The sequence below is a fragment of the Pygoscelis adeliae genome, unplaced genomic scaffold (assembly GCF_000699105.1).
Source record: "Pygoscelis adeliae isolate BGI_AS28 unplaced genomic scaffold, ASM69910v1 Scaffold4, whole genome shotgun sequence".
NCBI lineage: Eukaryota > Metazoa > Chordata > Aves > Sphenisciformes > Spheniscidae > Pygoscelis > Pygoscelis adeliae.
In genome coordinates, this window is record NW_008824986.1 from 17,898,505 (window position 1) to 17,909,461 (window position 10,957).

Sequence of the window (10,957 nt, forward strand, 5' to 3'; positions counted from 1 at the left end):
GTCCCTTGTCCCGGCCGGGGCAGGGTGGCCGGGGTGTACCTGGCCGTGCCGGGGGCTCGCCCCGGGGGCTGCCTTCGTAAAAGAAAGGGCAGCATGGTGAAGAGCGAGCGGCACCGGCCCGTTCACGCTCCGGCAGTGGTTTACAAACATCAAATCTTTCCCCTTCCCAAGGGCAGGGGGAAGAAGTGTGCATATTATTTTAATCCCTCACCAGTAACACCTCTGCAGAAATGTTATTAGTCATTTATCAGACATAGGCTCTGTCAGCTGATAACAAAATGGGAGAGGAGAGTATGCCCCAGCCAGCAGCATAAACCTTCTCAAGTAAGAGAGTCATCCCTAAAGCAAATGCCCAGTCTGGGCCCAACCGAGGAACCTGCTTTTAATGAAGGATCGTCAATCTTGGGCTCCCCCCTTCCAAACACATGCATTAGCGGGACCCAGCAAGGCTTTACCCACTGCTGTAATAACACAGGATTAAGGATCGGAATTGCCGCACAATGATACGGTGTGACAAAAAGGTTTTACCTGCAGGTATTTTGGGAGTGCATTTCAGATGACGGATACAGCAGAAATTGCACTGCTCGTACCAAATAAGTAACGCTGAAAACGTTACTTCCAGGTCTTCTTGCTTCTTTTGTAATGTGCTCTGTCTATCAGGGAGGACTGAGTCAAAGACCGTTTCAATTCTCGCTCCTGCACTGCCTCTGTACGCCACGCACCTTCCCCCCAACGCACACACACACACACTCACACACGCACCGAGGAAAGCAGAAACATCCTGGCTACTTTGAAAAATTAATCCTAATTCAGGGAAAAGATTAATTTTGGAGGGGGTCAGGTTCTCCTCCCCTCTGCACCTGGCATAGTCATTAACAAGTATGTAGCTTTCTTTGTAAATGGGTACAAAATACCACCACCAGTGACTGGAAAATTTTAAGTTATTTGCATTTATCACGTACTTTGCACTTTGCAGAGGGAGAGCGCTAACCAGGTGCAGGGCAGTGGAAAATTGGGCCTTTATATTTATATTTATATAATATAAATATATTGTAGTCGCACAGTTACTTAGTAGTAACGTAACACCAAATGCACCTTCTAAAAATGAATGGCAATCAGTACTTGTTTAGACACATCAACTTACACACACTATATTCAGAGAAATACAAACAACAGAGCTTCACATCCTCTCCCCCAAGGAAGAAAATTTTGCAATATTATTTGTTTTCTGGTTCCGCGAGGGCCAAGGGGTGGTCAGCGCTGTGTAGCTAACAGATGGCTGATCTTCCAGCAAAGGAAAGGTAAGATCTGGCAGACAGGTGAGGCAATGCATGGAAACAAAAAGTTTAGCACGCGGTGCTATCTTTGCCCAAGGTTTCCAGTGAGTCTCAGGTGTCCACTGATCATCCACAGAAAAAGTGGCTTTGTGTGAAATTCCTTCTTGTTACAGCAGCAGAGAAAGCCCCTGAGAGACCAAGCGACAGCCACTTTCTGCTGCCTGTAATTATTTGAGGAAGTGAAAGATGGTGACTCACGGCTCAGAGAGCAGCAAGAGCACAGCTGTGACACTAATGCATGGCCCTGGATTAGGAGGTGGATAGTCACAAGAACGTGTTACTTTGCACAGACAGTTAAATTACATCACTTGTAAAAACGGATCAAGTGTGTTTTACTAGGCACTGCTATTTCTGCATTTAATACATACAGCGTCCAACTTGACATTCAGACTCAGCATGGGGTCTTAAAACTCTGCAAAGATTTTCTCCATTCACTCTCTTTAAAGCCACGGTCCTCATCCCCACGTCTGCTTTTTGTCAAGGTTTCTTCTCTTTTGCTGTCATACCACGGTGTTTGGCTTGGCACGATCCGGTGTGGCAGGAGCACTGCCCCCTCACGCCCAGCTGGTCCCTGCTTTACCAGAACGCACTAGCACAAGGCTCACTCGGATGCCGAGGTATTTCACCGGTTGTCCTACGTGGAAATAAATGGGTGGGTGTATTACTGCTTGCGAACAAGCACAGACTGGCTAAGGCTCATGGACTTTCTTATTCAAGAAATCAACATAAACAGTTTTTTGTCCAAGCCTTACAGTGTTTCTGGTGCACTGCCATAAGAGAGGAAGAACAGTAGCTGAGCCAAACAGCATTGTTTTAGGGTCTGGGTTTTGCAGTAGAACTGAACAAGGGCAAAGTGCTATACAAGTTCCTGTTCTCCTAATATGCAACGTGGTTACTTGTGCACATGGAGAAATCGTATCTGTAGGTTTTTTCCCTCAGCTAGAGTCGCATTCTGTGTTAGTGTGACTGTCAGCTAATGGTGATTTTGGCGATGAACTTGGCAAAACGCTGACTTTCCTGTTGCTGATGTCTGGTTTATTAAACATCTATGATTTTAGATTAAAACTGTTGATTTTTTCAAAGTATCTATGCCATGGGCGTTAATGAGCACTCATGTAGAAAACACTCCTAGCTAATAATTTCAGCTGAGATTAATATGCTTACTACATCTCCAAATATGATTAAAAACAACCCCCACCTTTTACAATGCCTTTTTTGGTTTTCCAGTTGTAGGAGTCTGCAGGCTAAAACTGAAATCCTGATCTAGTTGCTCTTCTAACTTGCATGAGTATAAATCAGAAGCAGCTCGCTGGTATACATGAACTCACAGCCAGAATATTTAATTTTTAGGAGGACAGATTAACAAAGGCACAGGCAGAACCCAGGAAAAAGAAAGGGACCGTAAAGTAGAAAAGTGATGGAGCCAGGCACACACAGGACAGATACTGTGTCCCCAAATAGTTCAGCGTCAAATAACAAAAATAGCTATAACTTCATTGCTTTAAGAGCTCAATTAACCATAGAGTTACACAGTAGCAAGGAAACACATCTAAGAATAAAAGATTATATCAAGTCAATGTGCCTATTAGTCCGACTAAGACCTTTCTCTGGTTCGTGCCTGAACCTGTTTGTTTCTCTGTGACCTGAAATTTAATCTTTTGTGAATTCAATACCCTAAATGTAATCCTCTGTGAAATTAATAATATATAATCAACCCTCCATTATCAGGGGAAATGGGGGATTGAAAAAACTGAAAGATGGAAAACCTAGATAATACAAGTATTTCTGCGCCAGGGTTAGCCTGTTCATAAGCGTTGTGCCCGAGCGTAAATGTCCTGCTCGGTTAAGCTGCAAAGTGCAGAACCAGTTTAAGTACCACTGCATGTGTAACATGGCTTATTCCCAGGCTGGGTAAGGCACCCAGGAATAATGGAGAATAAACTGTTTTTTACTGTCATTACAGTGCACAAGAATTTTAATTCATGTTTATAAAGTGTGATCTAGATAGTGTTGTGATGGTTCTGCAAGCAGCAATAAAATAGTTATTAAAATACAAAAATGACTTCATGAAGAATAAGATGTCAGCTCTTAAATAGGATTGAAGTAATGTAAGTATCCAGTTGCAGGAATAAAAAACTTCATCTAGGAAGAATGGCAACATCGTACTCCTTAACACACTGTGGAGGGAGGCAGGAAAGCACTCTCTTACTCGACTTCTGAAACTAATGAAGGAAAATGCCTACAAATTCCAGAAAAAGGATGAAAAACACTTCAGGCCTGGCAGATTATGATTATTAACACATTAGCTTTTCCCAGGTTACACTGAACCCTGTTTCTGGAGCTTGCTGTGCATGTTTGCTTGTTGTTCTCCCCCATCGTTGTCTGGATAGAGAAGCTGAAGACTGAAGCAGAAATTTCCAGTGCTTGGGTATACGAAATCTGCCTTCTGGGTAAGTCTCTATTCGCTTCTGTGAGCTTTTGCTATCAGCTTCTGCTGAAAAATACCTCAGTCAGCACCGCTTTTCACTGGTTCCTTTTTGGTGATTTTCTTTTCACTGGATGTGAATGGAAACAGGTGGCCACAACTAGTCGGTGCTTTTGCAGTTACTCTTGCTTTGCTTTTTCCTGCACCTGCGTGGGCTCCACTGCCCATGACTGCACGTCAGTGGAATGGTGATGTTCAGAAATACTCATGGTACATTTACAAAGGACCAGGTAAAATTTAGCTTAGGGCTGCAGGCTGCTTTATAAGAAAACAAAAAAAATTGTCTGATATTTGAAAGTACCAGAAAGTTTCCTAATGGTTTGAAAGGCAAATACAATGGAGATCTAGTGCTTTAAAACTATTTGGCTGCAGAACTGATGTTTTTATAGGGGAAGAGCATCACCTGAAGAATTTGACTAAACACATTAGGTGGGAAGCATAATAATCGCCCCATGAACAATCAGAAAATGAAGCTTCATGAATGACACGCTAAGAAAGCCAGGCTTGTTCCAGATCTGCGAAAGGAGACGGGCAAAACTCAGGAGCTGGACTGACCACTGCAGTGATGATCATGTGCCTTCAAGATTCAAGCAGGTCAAGATGTGAAAGGATAACCTTTGGAGACAAGCTAGCAGTCACTCAACCATGGATAGGTGGGACTTTCAAATATGCCAGGGCAGCCAGCTAATGAAAGGCACATACTGCAGAATTCTAGTCCTGATGCAAAACAATGTGGAATAAATTAATGTTGCCCTTTTGCATTTACTGTGAAAAGCTGTACACCCCCTCAGCACCTCAAGCTGGTGACAGCGTAATCCTCAATTCACATATTGTAAATTTAGAAAAGATTGGAATGTGCAACTGATCATACCTAGGATGTTTACACATGCTGTTTGATCCCAAAATACTGGCTTATGTCATTAATGGCTTGTGTCATGCTCCTTTCTAGCTTCAGAAATGGCAAATGTTTACCATTTTAACTACATTAGCTAACTGCTTAAAGAAAAGCAAAAAGGAAGCAAAGAAAGCATAATGGCAACAGTAAAAAATGAATGTTAAATTACTCTGAGGAACAACTGTGCTTTAAAAAAAAATCTTTGATGTTACTTTCAGCTCTTGAGATAACCAAAACATGCATATTAATAACCCAACTTATCTTTCCATGCCTTCACTATTACACACTTCAATTCATATCATGGCGTAACTGGTCTGTTTCCAGTCATCCTCACTTCTAGTTCTCATCCTTCATGACCCCAGAAACACAAGAGAATTTACAGTAATTGCTTATTTATTTGTTTATCCCACCCCTTTCTAATGCATCTGTGCGTATATTGGGAACTTTTTCCTCTCATCTGCGAAGTTGTGGATAATAACTAGTAACCCTTTACTATTAGTGAATATAGCCATAACTAATATATTTAGTACAGATTTTACTTCAGTGTTTTTTAATTTTTAAGCATATTAGATTAGAAATAATATCCAGCCCTTAAAAAGCTTAATTTTTCAAGCCTTTAAATACTAATTCTTCTTTATGTGCATGAAATTCTATGGAGATATATATAGCTGGAGGCAAAGTCTAAACCTTAATGGTTTCTTTCCCCATGGAAAAACACTGATTTTTTTCAAAACTGCCGAGTACCATTTGATAGCGATGAATACTACTGACGCTCAAGGACAAACTGAACATAATTTAGAATGCAAAGTAGGGCGGTTTTGAATTTTATATGAAGACAACTGATTTCTAAAAGTATGCCTAAGTAGTTCAGTACGAAACACTGCACATCTTATGTGCCTATAACTGATATTTAGCTATGGTGATTTTATCATCTTGTAGAGTTGGGACCTTATTAACCAAGCAAAATATTAATTTCATCGTAAAAGTTCCGCATCAATTTTGCTGCAAGTTGTTTTAGTATCAAACCAAATCCTTCTTCACTTAGAGACGCACTTGATTATTGATAGTTCTTGTACACTGCTACTGATACTGAACACCAGCAGGGACAAAGCTGAGCATTTAAAGCATTTGGGTTTCAAAACAAGAAAGAAGAGTGGGTAGCTATCAAGAAAACCTTGTATTTCCTTAAGAAGTACAGCCCATGGGGGTTTTGTGCTTGGCATGCTCTCTCCAACACAAAATCAGATTTCTTTTTTATTATTATTTTTTGATGAAAATTTTCTCAGATCCACATATTGGAAACATCTGGCAACCGATGGAGTTATCATACCTAAGTTCTGCTTTGGTGTCCTGAGAGCCCAGCGTGTGATGGACAATGGGAAAAGATAAACATCACTGAAAGTAGCCAGGGATGAGAGACCTATCCCTGTCAGGAAGTGTGGTCTGGACTAAAATGCTCACACACACTGATCTGGTCTACGGCAAACAGATTCCTGGGACCTCTCACTGGCAGAAGATGTTCTGCAGGACGGAGTTTTTGACAGGCCACTTGTCCAAGGCCCATCTGCTGGCGTGACCTGCCCAGGTGCTCTGACTCCGGGAAGGTGCAAAGCTGGTGCAGTGCGAACACCAGAGCTGCACTGCCTCCCGACGGACCCAGGGAGAGCTCCTTCCCCCTTGTCTGCTGACAAATTGCACAGCTGTGGTGTTACATGTCAGCACTTGCACTGCGGATCTCCAGAGACAAACCAGGAATGTTCTGCATGCCAGACAGTGGCGCTGAGCCATTACATTGAGACAACCTTCTTGAGGGAACTGTGGGCCCTGAGTGAACAAGAGTGGGGAATCCACTGACGTTCTGACCTGCAGCTGTGTAACAAGAGGCAGCCTACTGCAGCGAGGCCAGCTCTACAGCTGAAAGAGAAGATGTCTTGCAAAAGCGTGCTAAATCCATGCACCATTTGCTGCATAGGTACTACACTGATTTGAAACAAGTCGCATGGCATTTAGATAAGGTAGGTGAGACTATATGTCCCTGAAGTCTGAGGTATGCTTTCATCAACATTTGTGGTGAGCGTGAAATTATTTGATGAAGTTCATCACCATCTGGAATGCTTCCAGTGGAAAACATGGTCTTGCTGACCTGGAATTTAACTCAGATCCTGCAACCTATATATTCAGAGTAAGAGTCAGACAAATTCACATTGACATTTAATGCAGAGAAGCAAAGGACTCTAGAGTTACCTGAAATGATCTGCTCACCTGTTGAGGTCATCTTCTAAAATTAGTCTTTCAGTTCAGGACCTACAGTTCTTGCTTGTTTCACTGAACTACCACAGCTGCTAACCTTTGTCCAGGTCCTCCCCATTTAGAAAAGCTAAAGGGGCTTTTAAAGTCATATTCCTATTGGGAATCTGAAGAATCTCCATCGGATTGCAGAAATAGATTTTGTAAATAATTATCACAAGGACTGAAAAATGACAAAGCAGTCTTGAGAGATAGACAATTATGGAGGGAAGAAAAAAACATTATTGTAACAATGGAGGAAAAAGTAACCATTATTATATTTGATGAAAGATTAGTTTATTGAAACATATGACACCTAGGATAGGGAAATAAGAATAAAAAAACCCCCTTTAACTCTGGACGGCTTCTCCTTTGTTATTTCCCACTTTAGCAGCAAGTTTACCTCTTTATTTATCAGCATCTTGTGAGAAAGGGCATAGAAAAGGAATAGCAAGGACAAATATTGGGATAAAAAGAAACATGACTTGAAGAGCAATAACTCATGGCCACAGGTAACACAGCAAAAGCTTCACTGTCTCAGAAAATATTCTTAAAAGAACACTAGTGACACACTGTAGATGAGGCTACAAGATGGATGCACAACTTCTTAGAAAACTTCACTCAGCTGGTAGGAGTAGTTTGCTGTCAAACTAGAAAGGTATATCATTTGGGAATCTGTAAGGGTTAAGTCCTTTCCCTATATTGCTATTTGACAGCCTGGGTAACAGAACAGGTCACACATTTGAAATCTGCATGTGGGGTAAGGTGCTGTAGGCAAACGAGAGCAGAGAGAGTTTTCAGAATGATTTGGAGAGATCAGAGAAACGGTCTGAAAGACACAGGATTCAACTGAGCAAGGACAGGTGCTAAGTCCTGTACTTAGGAAGGGAGAATATTGTCTGGGAAAGTACAGGATGGGGAATGACTAGGCAGATAACAGTTGTTCTGCATAGGACTTGGGGAGTATTACAGAGGATCAGAGCTGAACATGAGTCAACAATATCATGCTGTCGCAAAGAAGGCATATCCATCAACCTGAGCTGTACAAATAGGAGTTTTGTCTGACGTAATTCCCTTATTTTTCTTGGCGGTGATAAGGCCTAAGTAAGAACACTACATCCAGTCTGGCAGTTGTACTTTAAGTAGGAAGTGGATTGAGCAATTCAGAAGAAAGGACAGGACTAATCAAAGACTACAAAAGGAGAGCCACAAAAAAAGGATGATTGAAAGGGTATTGTTCCGTATAGAAAGGAGAAGACCGAAGGCAGAAAATAACCTTTAAAGAAGAACGGAATAAATTGTTTTTGATACCCAGGGTGGAGAAGAAGGAGGAAAGCAGACTTAAATTACAGCAACAGAAGTTCAGATTAAACCTCCTAATAGCGAATGAGAGAGAATGCCAAATTTTGAAACCTCTGACACTAGCAGTTTTAAAAGTAGTTTGCACAAAACATCTGTCAGGAATGATTTAAACACGATCCACCTTTGGGGCAGGAGGAGGGATTAGATCACTCCTAGGTGTCCTATTTTGCATGATTACAGGAGCGAGCAGACTCTGAGGTAGCAATGAAATATGCAAAATCCCTTGGAAAGCAAGAAGTGCAAATGTTGATATAACCTGTGTAGTTTGCAGGCTCCAGCAATTCTTTAACAGTCCTTACAAGTCCACGGTTCAGGAGGTTTTAAGATGGCCAACATTATGTTCATAAATGGCAAGACCACACATCTAAAGAGGGTCTTGAAGGTGATTAATAGAGTCAAAATAGGGAAGAAGAAAAGGCTGTTTTATTAGGGGGAGAGACAGAAGTAGAGATCACACAAACATTTTAAATATTTGTATTTCTACCTAGTGAGAAGGTAAGTCATGGAGTGTCTCTAAGAAATGCATCCCTCTCCCAGACACAGAAGCCATTGCAGGCACAGGCCCTTAACAGACAGCAAGATTTCACACATGGAATATGTCTTAAATTCAGCTCCATCTAGGAAGCCCTGAACCAGAGCCTAAGGAAAGCTTAACTGACGCTTGTTTAAGTTCAAATTATTAAATGTTTTAGCTAATAGGCAGTGTCTGTTTATTAAGCAAGAGACCTGAAGAAGCCATGTCTCCACATAGAAAATATAAAATAAATACTGTCATGTCAGGATACTCCGCACTTAAAAAGAATCCTGGCTGAACAGAGTCAGTGTCGTGGTTTAACCCCAGCCGGAAACTAAGCACCACACAGCCTCTCGCTTACTCCCCCGTGGTGGGATGGGGGAGAGAATTGGAAGGGTAAAATGTGGGAAAACTTGTGGGTTGTAGATAACGACAGTTTAATAGGTAAAGCAAAAGCTGCGCACACAAGCAAAGCAAAACAAGGAATTCATTCACTACTTCCCATGGGCAGGCAGGTGTTCACCCATCTCCAGGAAAGCAGGGCTCCATCACGCGTAACCGTTACTTGGGAAGACAAACGCCATCACTCCGAATGTTCCCCCTTTCCTTCTTCTTCCCCCAGCTTTATATGCTGAGCATGACGTCATATGGTGTGGAATATCCCTTTGGTCAGTTGGGGCCAGCTGTCCCGGCTGTGTCCCCTCCCAGCTTCTTGTGCACCCCCAGCCTGCTCGCTGGTGGGAGGAACTAAAACATCCCTGTATTACCAACACTGTTTCCAGCACAAATCCAACAGATAGCCTTATACTAGCATCTATGAAGAACATTAACTCTATCCCAGCCAAAACCAGCAGAGTCAGATGCTTTAATCCACTCATAAACCCAGCCACTTTTCCCTCCACTGTTAAAAAAAGATGCGTGATGAGAATGTGGCTAGTAATCCCGGGGTGAAAGAAGTGGCATAAAACCCACCCATCAGTCACAGTCCACAAAGCTTTTACTTGGACTGCCCTTGGCTGTGATAACACACCATTGGTAATCTTCCAAACATTACGCACATACAATCTGGAATGCAAGAACTACCATACAGTCCATAAACAGAGTGAAGCAAAGCCATTGGATTAGTTCAGTCTCAGGATTCAAGGGGGAAAAAAAAAAAACAAAACAAAAACACCCTTCAGTCACGGAAAATCCTTACCTGAAATCACTTATGAAATTAATTCTGATTCCCAGAAATGCTCAGTTATAAAAGCAGGAAAACTCATAGTAGTCTCCTTGAACCAAACAACACATAATCCATTTTAGGCACTGAAAGCTCCCTTAGCTTTACTAGTTTACAAGGAAATTAATTAGGTTGTAGTTACAATATACAGACTTTTCAATTTTTTTTTCTTTAATTAGGCACCTGCAGGACAAAAAGCTATAAAAAGAAAAAGCAGCTTTTAAAATTCTACCTTTCCTCCTCTTCCCCCTCCCCCTCCACTTGTTTTTTTGTAGACAACTTGACATTTCACACATTTTTTTCCAGTAAGCAGATCAATTGCCGAAAAAAAATGCAGCCTCAGGCAAACTTATCAATCAGGTCACGTTGAACTCAGCCCATGCGAAAGTTAACACTCCTGAAAGAATGATATCACTGATCTTCATTTTTCTCACAGTCACAGTTGTGTCCTTACCCTCTTAGTTTCAAAAGAGACACTAAAACTTTAAGCAGTGTCACAGACATTACAAGTGAAGTCAACATGCTCGAGAGAAGCAAGGAAACTTCTCAGGACCCCTGTGATATAAACAAAAGCCCAGTGATAAGGACAAACAGATGGAAGGTAAGACAGACCCCAAAGAAAAAATTTAATCCTGAATAGTTCCAGTTTGATAAAATTGTAAGTAACTAAAAAGAGGCTCTTAGTAAAGAGAAATGTCGGGAAAGTTCAAACTCCTCTGCCTTTTCAGAGCATGAATTTGAACTGCAGGTTCCCATCTCTCCAAAGATACCTTAATTACCAGTCTGCTAGGTTTCTAGGACTGGTCTCTTTTTTTGTATTGAAGCTACTTTAGCTAATATAAACACACAAAAGGCA

The 10,957-nt window shown here is 41.6% G+C and overlaps 2 long non-coding RNA genes across 2 annotated transcripts in view; one reads left to right on the forward strand and one right to left on the reverse strand.

The window, feature by feature from the left end:
- LOC103918580 overlaps positions 1–8,051 on the reverse strand; it is a 12,703-nt gene extending 4,652 nt beyond the window's left edge. Inside the window, exon 1 of the long non-coding RNA XR_663708.1 lies at positions 8,039–8,051. This is a non-coding gene — a long non-coding RNA (uncharacterized LOC103918580). The remainder of the gene's footprint in view (positions 1–8,038) is intronic.
- Positions 3,420–7,362, forward strand: LOC103918579. The gene is made up of 2 exons (XR_663707.1): positions 3,420–3,787; positions 4,212–7,362. It is a non-coding gene; the product is annotated as an uncharacterized LOC103918579 (long non-coding RNA).
- Positions 8,052–10,957: the final 2,906 nt, after the last annotated feature.